Consider the following 13,691-nt stretch of genomic DNA (forward strand, 5'->3'; position numbering starts at 1 on the left):
AATTCATTGATTTTTTGTCATTTTTCATTGACTAAATTATTCAAATACTTCTTATGATATTCAACCAATTCTGCAGCAGCCAAAATGCTATTCGTCAAATAAATTATTTGACAGTATTTAATAATAGTATTATTCAAATCCCTTAATCAAATGGTTCTATTTATTTATTTATTTGTTTATTTTCAGCTAGCTGCAATCTCTGACATGTGCAGTTAAGCTGCTTAAGTACAAATTAATGATGCACATTAAATGCTAACAGACGTAAAGTTTCAGCTCAGATACTGCTGTATTTTCTATCAGTCTGTATCTTTCAATTGTTCCTTAACCATTTTGTTTCCTCTGATCCTTCTTTCCTTACTTTTTTCTTCTTTCCAGCTTATCATATTGTTTTCTAGATAACAATTGTCTTTTTATATAGTTATATCCAGGAGGTGACTCGATATTTGGGAAGTGCTTATGATTTGCAATCTTTAATTATTGTTAAAGTTTTAACTGCAATTTAACTACTCAGATATGGCTTCATAAAAACAGAGTTCTGAGAATGAATGTTATTTGTGTGCTAAAGAACGATCTGAGCTCTGCTGCAGCTATTGCTGTTGTTGAAAAATGGGGAATACATGGTGCAGCAATAGACAGGAGAAGAGACTGTTTTGCAATTAGGAAGATGTTAGTATAGACAACTGGACAGAAACCTTGCCCATGGGCAGGGTGCTGAGCAAGCAGAAGAATTTTTATCAGTAATCATGTCTTCCTCTTTTTCTGTATTCCCAGTGTTGAGCTACCACCAGTGGGGGCCCATCAGAGGGGATGTCTGTTTTCCTGGCTCCTTGGTGCAGGTCTGAGCTGGGCACAAGAGGCTGGGGACATGGGTTGTGGGAATGCATAGCTTGCATGTTGGAAAACAGGAATTTTAAAGTAGGAATCACCATTCCACTGCTACACCCACCCTCCTTAGTAACTAAATTACAGGTTACATGCTTCTGAGTGCTAAAGCTCTGCTCTTGTGGCCATCCCACCTGAATTCATCTTGACAATTAACAATACGACCAGGTTTTAAACTCAGAAGTTCCTCCATTACTTTTGGGAATTGGCACTGAGAATTCAAGAGAGGCTCAAATACCTAGATTTCTTATTTATTTTTAATAACTTAAACATGTAATTACTAATTTTATCATTAATTTGAGGGACATTAAATTTAGTATTATCAACAATTACTATATTGAACACTTAGTTTTTGTAAATTCAAGCTTTTTCTGCAACAGTTAAATCCAACCACGTGTAGGGGGGGTTGCATCTTATTCAATGCAGCTAATTATTCAGTTCAAATTCAATAAAAGTGTAATTAAGATGCTAAAAATTTGTAAAAGTAGCTCTAGGTATCCTAAAATTACATCACCTCATAATGCCAAACTGGACTACTTCATTTGCTCTGCTGCAAACAATTAGGAATATATTTTGATTTATATTTTTGTATAAATGCCTTCAGTGGTTTTCTTTTTCTTTTTGAAAGCTATAGGCATGCTTGTTGATGTAATTGACTAACAGAAAATTCATGAGAACTAACACTGTAACTACCAAATAACATATAAATCACTCAGATAACCTTTCTGCTCCGAGTCAGATAGCCTTTCTGCTCTTAGTGATCAGAAGTAACACCGGTCCTTCCCCGCAGTGGTCCTTTTGTTAGCTTGTGTGACTTTTACACTGCTCTCAGTACTGGATGTATGCCCAGATCTACTTTAGATGTTTCTTTTTTTTTCTCTGAATTTGTTTGCTCAAATCAACAATATAAAATCAAAAATCAACACAATACTTGGATTTTTTCCTTTTTACAATAAAATCTTCATGGAAGTAATGAACTACATTTGCAAATTCTGAAACAGAGCCTACAAACAGACTTTGGCATATGTTGTAGGATGCCTGTGTGAAAAAAAACACACCTCCAAATGAAGTCAAAGTTGTTTAAAATGCACATGATACACAACATGAAACATCTTTCTCTAAGTGAGTAGGAAGACGATCTTAGGAAGTTATTAAACACGGCAGGTTTCATGCAACCTTCTTTCTTACACCAGAAAGAAGTCAAGAGAAACTACATGGCTCTGCTTTCAGCTCATGGTGTCACTGAAACAAAATACCTCAATTTACCTGAGTATCTGAACCACACACATAATTCATTATGTTATTTCTTTAAAGCTGTAAATACAATGTTACCTCGGGTATCTGGCAAAAATGATAACTTTGGGAATAATTAAATAAATAAAAATCCTTAGAGAAGACAGTAGAAATGGTGAAGAGAGAGTTCTAGTCAGAGAAGACTCCAGAACAACACAAGAAAGACTTGCATACCCTACGCCACAACAGCACCAAGACTCAAATTATCCCTCATCCACTCATCCCATCTGAGTGATGGCTGAGAATCTGGCTCTTGATATTTAGCTAGATTGCTAATGATTCAGCTGTGGGTAACAATGATCTCTCTCTGATACTACAACTCAGCAGTCGTGATGGTGCTTTTAAGGATTAAAGTAACTGCATTAACTGAAAATAAAGAGTTGTTTAACAAAACTACCAATAACTACGCTTTAACTTCCTAAGTGGCTTTTATATAAATCATAGAAACCAAAGTAATCCACATTATTAATATGATTTATCTACATGCTTTTAATGATTTCTGATTATAGTTTTACATAAATAACATTCTGCAAATTCAGCAGGATAAAAGATTGCATTCTGTAGTAAATATCTTCTTTATGACTTGCTAATTTTCAGTTTTATGAAAAAAACCCCAAACAAATCTGAACTGCAGCATGCCTGGCTTGTCTTGTTTCAGGTGTGGGGGATAATGAGCCATCTGTCTTTTTTTTTTTTTTTCATCTTAAGCAGTACATGGACCAGACAGAATTGCTGCTTTAACCCCTGAGCTGCACTGAGGCTGCATTCTGTTCCAAAGCAAAGAGTAAGGGGTAACAATCTGCAAGGCTATAGCCAGGGAGAGAGGTGGTGCAGAGGGACAGGGCTGCACCCCCACTGTGAGCTGGCAGCTTGTGCACAGCCTTATAGACAAACAAGCTGCAGGAGGCCTTGTGTTCCAAGTGACCCGCTGTTGGTCTGAGCCACACAGCTCCACATCTTGACACGTTCTCACTCTGGAATTCATATGCATATTCTTCATATTTTGTACAGCCTTTGATCTCTAAGAGCCCATTATGATAAGAAGGGGAAAAGGAAAAGATAAGATTCAGCAATTATACCACCAAAAAAAAACCATTACAAAGATGTATGCTAATTTCCTTGGTGGGAGTTTGCTGTTTCAAACATATGGCAAATTAAGGGTCTTGTTCTACATGTTTTGAAGCACCCTGCGCAGCAACACAAGTAAATACCCAAATTCTGCTACCCTACACTGATGGGAATCAGTGTCAATTGTCCTGATAAATGAGATGTCTCCAGACTTATTTCAGAAAACAAGGACAGCAGAACCTGGCCCATGGGGAGTTGAGGGTAGTCACCTTTTTGTGAGGCAAAGTCTGGGCATTTCTGCAGCTGAAAGTACACAAAACATATGCTGCCACTTATGAACTAAATGTCACCTGTCTTCTAAAACTGCTTTTACTGTGAGGTTGCTATTACTTGTTTCCCCACAGTCCCCATAGCAACTATAAAAATTTCATTTCTATTCTAAATATTTAAATCCCAGTCAGACCTGTTAACATTTTGGAGAGTAAACACAAAGGAGCCGTATGATTACTCTGCACTATACTGGGCTTTGCTGGAAGGTTGTATCAGCTATAACTCTTTTTGCATTTTGGGCCATAGAGATTTCTTAGTAACTTCAAATATAATGTGTTCTGAGAGAATATAATTGTTCCAGGAAAAACTAGTTACAACACATTAGTGAACTGTTGGGTACTGGAGTATTATTTCCTTCATAGTTGTTTTTTGTTGCAAATTGAAACATTCATGAATCAAGGAGCATCACCTCATCAGGGAGTCAGACTTTTTCAAACATTGCCAGTGTTTGAGCTGACATCAGTTTAATTATTAGCATTTGTATTGCATATTATGGTTGGGATTAAAATCGATCATACAAACAAAAACTTTCTCCGGTCTGGAAGTCAGCATTTTCTAACAGTCACTACAACTATTGTGTAATTGATCTTACAGGTGAATTCAGAGGTTCTCATCCATATAACACCACCATTGTGCTAGCACAAAAATATGTGAAAACATGATGCCAATCACAAAGATTTTATAGTCTAAATGAAATTATATATGACCAAAAATGGTAAACAATCCATTTTTTCCATCCAGATGGATTGATCTGAATGTTCAGGTTAACAAGAAAATCACATCACTTTACAAATTAAATATAGCCCAAACATATTGTTCTAAAAATCTTAAAAGTGGTTTCCATAATTGCCTCAAAAAAGAAAACAGGAATTTGTTGTAACAGATGAATAACGAACACCTTTAGTGCTAATAATAATCTGACTATTTTCCTGCTCAGAAAATTTGTGTGATTTCATATTGTTTTCTTCATAAAATTTGTTGGCTTGGTTAATTATAAAGGAAACAGCTTGAAAACACCACAGCTGAAAATTAAGAACATTGATCTAAGTGCTCTTATATTGATCTCAGACCAGTCTTACTGAGAACATCTGCATAATATTCGTGCCTTAGGCACATGTGTCAGTCAGTACAAAATCAGTTTTATCCACTCTCATACATAATATTTTATTAATGAGAAATCCAAGAAAATACTTTTTGAAACAAAATGACTCTGATCTCTCTTTAGGAGTTATACCCACAGGCACAATTTGGCCAACAAAAATTTAGTATCCGTGGAAAAAAAATAAATATTTCTGCTTGTTATTTGCATGGGAGATCTATTACACAGAAGTGCAAATCTACTGTGCTGATGCTGAAAAAGCAGTGTCTAAAAAAAGTATTGACATTTACATTAATTGCACTATTTTTGGTCTGTTACTTGAAAAAATACTGTTATAAAATTAACTCTTATTGTAAAATAAGAGAGCTGGTGTTCAGTGAGCATAATGTGGAAGGGGAGAGTAAAGTAAAAACTAGAGTAATAAAGGCATTTTTAAGCCCCACCTGTGGCCTCGTGGGGGACCAACAACTTTGCAATAATAATGACAGTTACAAATGGCACTCATTTGATCTACTGGCCCACCCTGCACTGCCAAAAACATCTGCCTTGTATGGTGCCCCAAACTTTCTGAGGAATTCCCTGTAAGACAGAACTGTATGTATTTTATCATCCAGTGGTGATATCTACCAGTTCTATTGTTTTACCCCCCAAAAATGCACTAAGCACCTTTTAAATCTAATAAACTGTACTTGGAAACTTGTACTGTTTGTTGACTTGCAGAGAAGGACTGAGGGGGGCAAATTCTAGCTTCCCTTCTTACTCTCATATATTTTTTGCAACTGCTTTTGCACAAGTTAAGGCTTCAGTTTAAGCCCATGACACCCATGGCTAGCTGTCAAGCACCCACCTGGCCACTCACTCCCCACCTCAGTGGGACAGGGGAAAAAAGTAGGAAGAACGTAAAGGAGAAAGCCTTTGGGTCAGGATAAAGGCAGGGAGATTGTTTACCAGTTATTGTCATGGGCAAAACAGGCTCAACTTGTGGAAATTTAAATTAATTTTGTTAGTTTGTTATAGTAGTATCTCCTCCTCCTTCCTCTCATGCTTTTTTGTTCTCTCCTCCTTTTTCTGTCTGGTGTTTTATGCACTTTCTTGAATACACTTTCACCGAGGCACCACCAGTGTGGCTGAGGGGCTCAGCTGTACCCTGTGGTGGCTCCATTGGGACCAGCTGTGTCCTGGCCTCTTCCTTCAGGGACCACCCCTGCAGCCCCCCCACAGCTGCCAACACCTGGGCACCTGCACCCAGCACAAGACTCTTACTTAAGCATTTCTCTCCCAGATGCTGAAACCTTTGGCTGTATGCTACCTCTGATTTGAAACTGAGCAGAGTTTTTCTTCTGAAATAAAGCAAGCTATACCTCTTATCTTTCTTCCCCTCCTCTCCCCCTCACCTCCTCAGAAAAAGAATAAAGCAAAAAAAAAATATAAAATCCCACCCTCATTGCCTGGCATAACCTGACTGTCTACTATATAAATCCATTTATTTTCTACTTATTCTTCCATCCATCCACAGGCTAATCTGTCCCTGTGTTTATGTGTGTTCTTCTAGAAAAATGTAGAAGTCTTGATGGCTCATGTAAGAGAGCTGTATGTATTTGAGATTGAGAGCAGTGCATTGTTTTGAATGCAAGTTATACTATTTACAGAAGTGCCTCCTTGGTGCACTTCTCAGTCAATGAAAGAATTAATCTCCTTCACATGTGTGCTGGCATCTAAATAAAGTAAATAATAAAGACCAGTGAGTGAAATGTGACTGTTTGTTTGAAACCTATCAGGCCTCTTAATTTGCCAATTTGTAGAACAAGATAAAAGATTACACCCTGTAATAGACCAGACATCAGGATTTTGCGATTTTTAAGTATAATCAGGCATAACGGAAAATATAGATTAAATCTCTAAGGACATTAAAAGACATAAAAATGGCAAAAAGAAGAGAAAACATATTATCTTAAGACTCTCTCCTCCTTTGATCTCACTAATAATGGAAATCGTATGCTGGAAAAGAAAACCTGGAGATAGCTTGAGGAAGGTATGGAAGATAACTCAATGACAAAGAAATTCTCCAGAATAGCTAAAGAGTGAGCACTTACATTTACATAAAGAATCAAAGCTTTTATCACACACAAAGAAAATGAGAGATAGCAGAAGCTTGAGAGTTTCTCTCAGATGCTAGTTACCCAAATCAGAAACTATTCTTTAAAACAAAAAAAAACCCTAGATCAATTGCATAAAAGAACCAGGCTGGGGCATAGTAGATGGGTCAGAAAATTGTTAATCAGGAATGATTTTTCGCAATATTCTGGCTTGAATGTGATTTGAGCTAGTAATGAAGAAAAGCTAATTTTGTTTCATAGTTGTTTAGTGGACTGTGAGACATTTATGGAGAATCATTTCATACGTATTCAATTTGCAGTGGGCAGTATTCCACATGAGACCTGCAGATAGTAATCCTAGTAGAGCAGCTATGGATTAAAGGGACAATCTCCCTCCCTGAATTAGTTCTAGCTCAGGGCAAGGCTGACTGAAACAGCAGAACAGGGATTTGTACTGATCCTGAGCACTCTGTGTCATTTGGGGAGGCAGAGGCGGAGAGCAGAATGAAGCAGTAATAAATAAATAAAACAAGAACCTAGAATGTGTCTTCTTACCAGTTGCCCAGCTATTATAGTTTCTCATTCACCTATACTGACAGGTGACTTTCTCTGATCTTGACAAATTATTTTTGGTCCATTGAGGCAGGATTCTATAGGAATTAAAGTATGAGTAAGGTTAAAAAGAGAAACTGATTTTTTGTAACCTTAGTGTTTATAAAATTGAATTGATAATAACTGTAGATTCTTAAATGAATTGCAGTGGATTATAAAACAGTTTTTGCAATGAATTTGTTTTATAAACATAATTATTTATAAGATTTTTAAGAAATGCTTATACCCAGAAGGTAAAGCAGTCATTTTCACCAGGAAAGCTGATCTGCTTGTCTGCTTTTAATCTTCTTACTTCATAAATAGAACACACAGGATGGGAGTAAAATAAAGGACAAGAATATGACTAATCTTAAAACAGAGCAAGCTAGACAAACAAAAATGTTCCTGTGACTGGTGATACTTCTCAGTCTTCTCGTCTTTAAAATGTAGAATAATTAGCACTGAGAACGAAAAAAAAAAAGATATTTGCAAATGTGAAAGAAAAGAACCACCGTTCCTTGAGCAGAACCTGATGAGATCTGAACAAGCGAGTGAGGAAATTCTACAGCATCTACCTATTTAAAAATAAAATTCAAGTAAAGTACAGAGAACATCTCTTCAAAGGCCATTAACTCAAAATCTATGACTAATATTGCATTAACTCCCAACAGAATCATCTTTTGAGCAAAATCTTGTCAGAGTAGTTGTAAAAAAGAACAAATAGAACTCTTACCATTTTTCAGTTTGGGAATCTAATGTTTTCATCATCATCCTTCCTACTATAAGATATGATATCCAATATCCTGGTTTTGAGAAAGGCTTCTGGTGTAGAAGTGTATTAGTCTAAGAGGTGAATTTCCAGTATGCAGGCATGAAACCTCTCTAAGATCTTAAATCTATGGATTCTACAGCATCACCAAAGTATTCCATGAAGGAGTTTGTAAGACTACTGACATGGATGGACAACTAGACACAACTGAGCACAAAGAAAGACAAACTAGCCAAACTATTATACCAGAGAAGGTGTCTCTCATAAAGAGACATAGATCATAAAGAATCATTTAGATATTTCGAAGTGAAAGAGTAGAGCGAGATCTGAAGCTAAGCTTTGCCTATCATAATTGTTCCCCAAGGTTTCACTCAAGGGACTGCAAAAATCAGAGAAGGCACTCAAAATGTCTCCCCAGACATTTCCTTCACAAACTCGGGACTGCAGTTTACCAAGGGATATTCACAAGATAGAAAATGAAACAAGAATGCTGACATTTACCTCTTGGCATCTTCATCTGACTCTTTGAGTTGCTCTTAGCTGCATCCAACACCATGGAGCTCCAATAAGAGCTGAGCAGTCTCACAGGTGATGTCCGAGCTTCTTCCCCCTTCCTTTAAGCCATGAGGTAGAACAGCAATGATCTTCCCAAAATTTTGTGAAATAAGGATACTAAAAATAAAAGAAAAATTTATTGGTTGCTGAGAATTATCACATTTTCCATATAGGAGATAGTAGGTTTTGGTTTATTTTTTTTTAAAGTCATATATTTATCTTAATAAAATATTTAATCTTCTCCATATTGATACCAGTATAAATAGTTTATATGCATAGACATATACTGCAACCTACAGTTTAGGTTTTAAAGTCAGCCTAATGGCAGCCTAATATGAGGGAGCTCCCTAGAATTCTTTGGAAGGCTATATATGCTTTTATTGCATCTATAATAAAGTCATGAAAAGGATCAAATAAATTTCAGTAATCCCTTCAAGCACGTTGTTTAAAGATGACAAGATCAAGTATTCATTTGCCTCCACTTCATGAAAAGACTTTCTGAAGCCATGTAATGAAAGGAAAAGTGAGGGGGGGAAGGCGATCAAGACAACACGAGAGAAGGACAGGTAACTAGGGTTATATGAAGTGCATTCAGATATTAATGATTATGCTGTGTCTGTAGAACAGTTATAGTTCATTTGTTCTTAGTTTAACATTAACAGCTTATTTCATAATGCAAATATCTTTTCAAAGGGACACAGAACAAGCAATATTTATATGTTTTTTCCCAGTTATTTATTGCAGAATACAGACATTTGCATATAAACCACAAAACATGCATGCACACACACACACGTATACGCTATGTGTGTATATGCTCATATATATCCCACCATTATGGAAAGTGAAAATGCATTCTGTTTAGTAAAGCTTTTTGATAAAACAGATACAATCCTTCACAGTTCAGATTACTATGCAACCGCATTGCTTAAAATATAGCAAGAAAATTATTACAGCAGTGCAAACTCCAGTTGTGGAGCTCTAGCAGTGGACCACACAGGGTACTGTAAGAGTAACATTATTGATTGCTAGCAAGTCTATAGTGCTGAGAAAAAGAAACGATCTATCCCTAAAAGAAGATCCTCTAGATTAACAATACTGTGGAAGTAATAAGAAACAAAATGACTTGATCTAGACCATTAAAGCTGGAACGGTATCCACACCGTTTCTCTACTCATGTCCTTTCTGCCACGGATGGGTAGTTTTACTCACCATGTGCCAACCATCCTACACCAGCATCCTTCCTAGTGTTGATCCACATGATCAAGCCCTGATATGAATTTTGTATTTCTGAATAACACCAATACTCTCCGAAGAAAACAATAAAAGCAATTTGAAAAATTGAAAGAAGTGATACAGGTTCTTTGAGCATCCATTATTTAGGAATTTTTTATTTGGATAACTAATAGTTTCTTTTCAACAGCTACTGAATTCTAGGTGTGGTTGCTTCCTTAGATCTTGATATATAGATATATATCTCTTACATTTCCTTACTGGCATCCTGTAACTCTGAGACCAGTCAGTGAGAACAAACAGGTAATAAAGCAATAAAACCTCTTTAGTTAGAAATTACTATTATTCCATTAGTTCAGCTTTAAATATATTATTAGGTGCATAGAATCATCTAGAGGACCACCTCTGGAAAGATGTGGTGTTTATTCTTAGCTGCAGCTGTTTTCATTTTTTTCTTAATCTGACTTCTTTCATGGCATGAGCCACAAAAGCAAGCACATAGGAATACAGATTTATCCTGTCCTAAAAGGGGTCATTTGAAAACTGAAAGAATTGGAAATCTGTAGATTTTCTACTGAATTAAGTCCATGGCTATTAGATGACTGCATTTGAATCATCACAAATAGTCACCTTTAAGCAGAGGCTTACAATTTTCTATGAATACTAAGGTACATTTAAATATTAAGTATTAGTAATATGAAAAATGCACATACATTAAATTAAAAAGTTACTAGTACTGATCTCTATGCAAGAGAAAGTTCCATAGAAAAAGAAAGCAAAATAGAGTAACGAGTTGAAATTCAGGTAGTAACATTTTTTCCCTATCTGCAATATATTTGATTGCAAAGGTCTACATATCACAGCAAACAGTGAGTTCACCTCCATTGCATGTAATAGAAAACTGACCATAGCTGCATCATAGGCATCATATTTCAGATAATACACTCACAGCAGAACAGTAGCTCATATTTTCACTACATCAGAGGCTGTCTCCTGAGAGCAGTCAATAGGAGCTGGATATAAGTAATTGGCTTAATAATACTGAAAGGAAAGCAGTTCAACCACATCAACAGATGAGAAAGAGTACGTTTATCCTTAGGCAATCAGGATATCAAATGGGCAGCAGGAATTGTAGAGAAATTAGGGGACAGTGAGGAACAAGACATATATATCCCATAGCTTTAGTGGAAATTGCAACGAATGAGAAGTTTTTGCATAGGTTTTTGATAAGGTAGGTATTACTGTTTTATATTCTCATTGACTCAAGTCCAATCCACGCTTTGCAACATTTTTCATTCCTTAAGAAAAGCAAAGTGTTTTAATTTCAAAAAGTGCAAAACATAAGGTCTTTCAAGAAAACGAAAGAAGAAACAAAGAAACAAAGAAACAAAGAAAGAAAGAAAGAAAGAAAGAAAGAAAGAAAGAAAGAAAGAAAGAAAGAAAGAAAGAAAGAAAGAAAGAAAGAAAGAAAGAAAGATTGCTTTATAGTCACTTTAACAGCCAGCTTCTCTCCATAGCAACCATTTCTTGATGCAGTGGCAAAAATGCTTACAGAATTATCAGCTCATTGAGCTCATGTTGCTGCTTGGCACATTAGGATGGTTCTGTTTCCCTTAGCATCTGAATATAAAGGAACTGCTCTGTTGGTTTTACTCTAGTTTCTTTTGGTACAACATGAGGAATATTTATTTTGTTGTGTTTTACTTCAAGGATGACTGGCTGGTGAATAAAGTCAGGCTAATTTCTCCTTAAGACATCAGTCATTAAAATACTGAAGTTCTCCAGTAGGTCCCATAAAGAATTGCTTTACCTTGCACAAGAAGAAAAAGAACAGACGTGGAAAGGAGATGTATAATGGAAAAGGAATAAGTCCTGCAATATGGGTGTCTCACCAGCTATATTGGAGACTAATTCTCTTTGCTCCTTGGTTGCCATCTTCAGCACCCAACAACTCTAGCCTCACAGTTCAGCCCGTATCTTGTAAATACAGAATCAAATACCCCTTGAATATGAGTTTTATCTATTTATGCTGTGAAAGATACAGATGAGAATATGAAAACAGGGCTCTAAAAAATACAAGCAAGTGCAAACCCAGATAAAGAGACATGATAGGAGATACTTGTGGTTGTAATTGTTGTTTTCAGTCCGTAAACCAAGAAATTACACGCTTTCTAGCAATTTTTAATAGATGAGATGCAAAATATCGTAGTCAGATTTATCGCCAGAAAGATGAGCATAGTCCTACCTTAGTTGAACTGAAGGAGGAGAAAACTGTAGAGACTCAGCCACCAGGTCTTCAAGTGATACAGAAGTAGATCCTGGTATGGCAAAAGCAAATATTCTGTGAGCTTCCCCCCAGAAAATCTGTGCCTTATGTCATCTTTCCCAGGACAAAAGCACAGTAGAAGACCTGGTAGCTGATGACGATCTATCAGAATATGTTTATCATGAGAGAGAACAGTTGCTATGATTTTGATCCTTCCTCCAACCTATAAAGCCCCACACAGAAGAAAATGGTTCAAGATATAGTAAGCATATATGTATGAAGGCAGACAGATCTGAGTTTCTGTAAGTGAGCACAAAGTGAGCTGGGCATAAACAAGTTCTGGCCTTGAAAGTAGAGCTAACATTTCTCTGTATTGGCTGAAACAAAAAAATTCAGTCTTCTGACCAAAAGAACACTGGAATATTGTTTATTTTGCATTTTAACTGAGATGTTTTTCTTGCCATGTAAGAAGATGGAAGCAGCATGTTTCCTATCATGATAATGTCTTTAGTATCCATTTTGCTTTTGCTAAAATCCAGTGATCCTATTATTGCTGTGATAACATGACACTGCGAGTTGTTATGACATGCTGGCTTCACAGCTGAAGTTAGCTGGACAAGCAAAACTTCTGTTCCTGAGTAGCTGGATGTGAGTTTGGGGAGTCGAAGAAGAACACAGTATCCTGAGTGGAACAATCAATACTGAATCCTTTACATTATTAATTTTTATATAAAATTCCCATGTTGGACAAGTTAGGAAGGAATTTTAAAGTTGTAACTGGAAACATTACATAAAAATCATTGGTCATAAAATAATTAAAAGAGCTGGCAGGAAGAATTAAGGGAACTGACATTTACACTATAACCTTAGGTTACAAAGCTAAACAGCTAAAGGGAACGGAGTACATCCTTTAATACAACATTTTGAACTCTCTGAAGGTTTGGCAATGTAAGATCAGCAAGACAGATAGCTTGTCTACTATTCTCATTTTCAAAATTCTTTTTATTTCAGAAGTGTAAAAAAGATTTTTGATTGAGCATGCTTTCCTTCTTCTGATCTAAATTCAGGAGAAAAGCATTTCAGCAAGGCTTGTGTCCTAAATAAAACAAGTGGCTAGAAATCAAATGGAAATCTTAGTTAATGAGAGGCATGCTGATAAATTGGAATAAAAATGGATTCTATAATGCACAGAAGCTTAAAGTTCAAAATCTTTAGAGCACTACACAGTTGTTATTTTAATTAAAAAAAAAAAGTTCTAGCCATCTTAAAGAAGCAAGGTCTAATGATCAAAAAACTAGATCTAAATCAGGAAAAAATCCATTATAATCTTTGTACTTTAAAGCTGAAATATAAGGTTAAATTCAGGCCCCCAGTAGCATAAATTGCATGCATCATCAGTTACGGATGGATATCTTCAAATGAAGAAACGTTCTTTTCTTGTCACATTATAATATAAAATGTCAACACACATGGATGATTTTTATGAACTTGCCTGTATCTGAAATTTTC

The 13,691-nt window shown here is 36.1% G+C and overlaps 1 long non-coding RNA gene across 3 annotated transcripts in view; it reads right to left on the reverse strand.

Annotated features, from left to right (window-relative positions):
• LOC106890117 overlaps nucleotides 1-13,691 on the reverse strand; it is a 102,916-nt gene that overhangs the window by 47,451 nt on the left and 41,774 nt on the right. For all 3 annotated transcript variants that reach the window (XR_001412468.1, XR_001412471.1, XR_001412469.1), the window contains exon 7: nucleotides 8,630-8,800. This is a non-coding gene — a long non-coding RNA (uncharacterized LOC106890117). The remainder of the gene's footprint in view (nucleotides 1-8,629; nucleotides 8,801-13,691) is intronic.

Source organism: Calidris pugnax, unplaced genomic scaffold (genome assembly GCF_001431845.1).
Source record: "Calidris pugnax isolate Ruff unplaced genomic scaffold, ASM143184v1 scaffold15, whole genome shotgun sequence".
NCBI classification, from domain to species: Eukaryota; Metazoa; Chordata; class Aves; order Charadriiformes; family Scolopacidae; genus Calidris; species Calidris pugnax.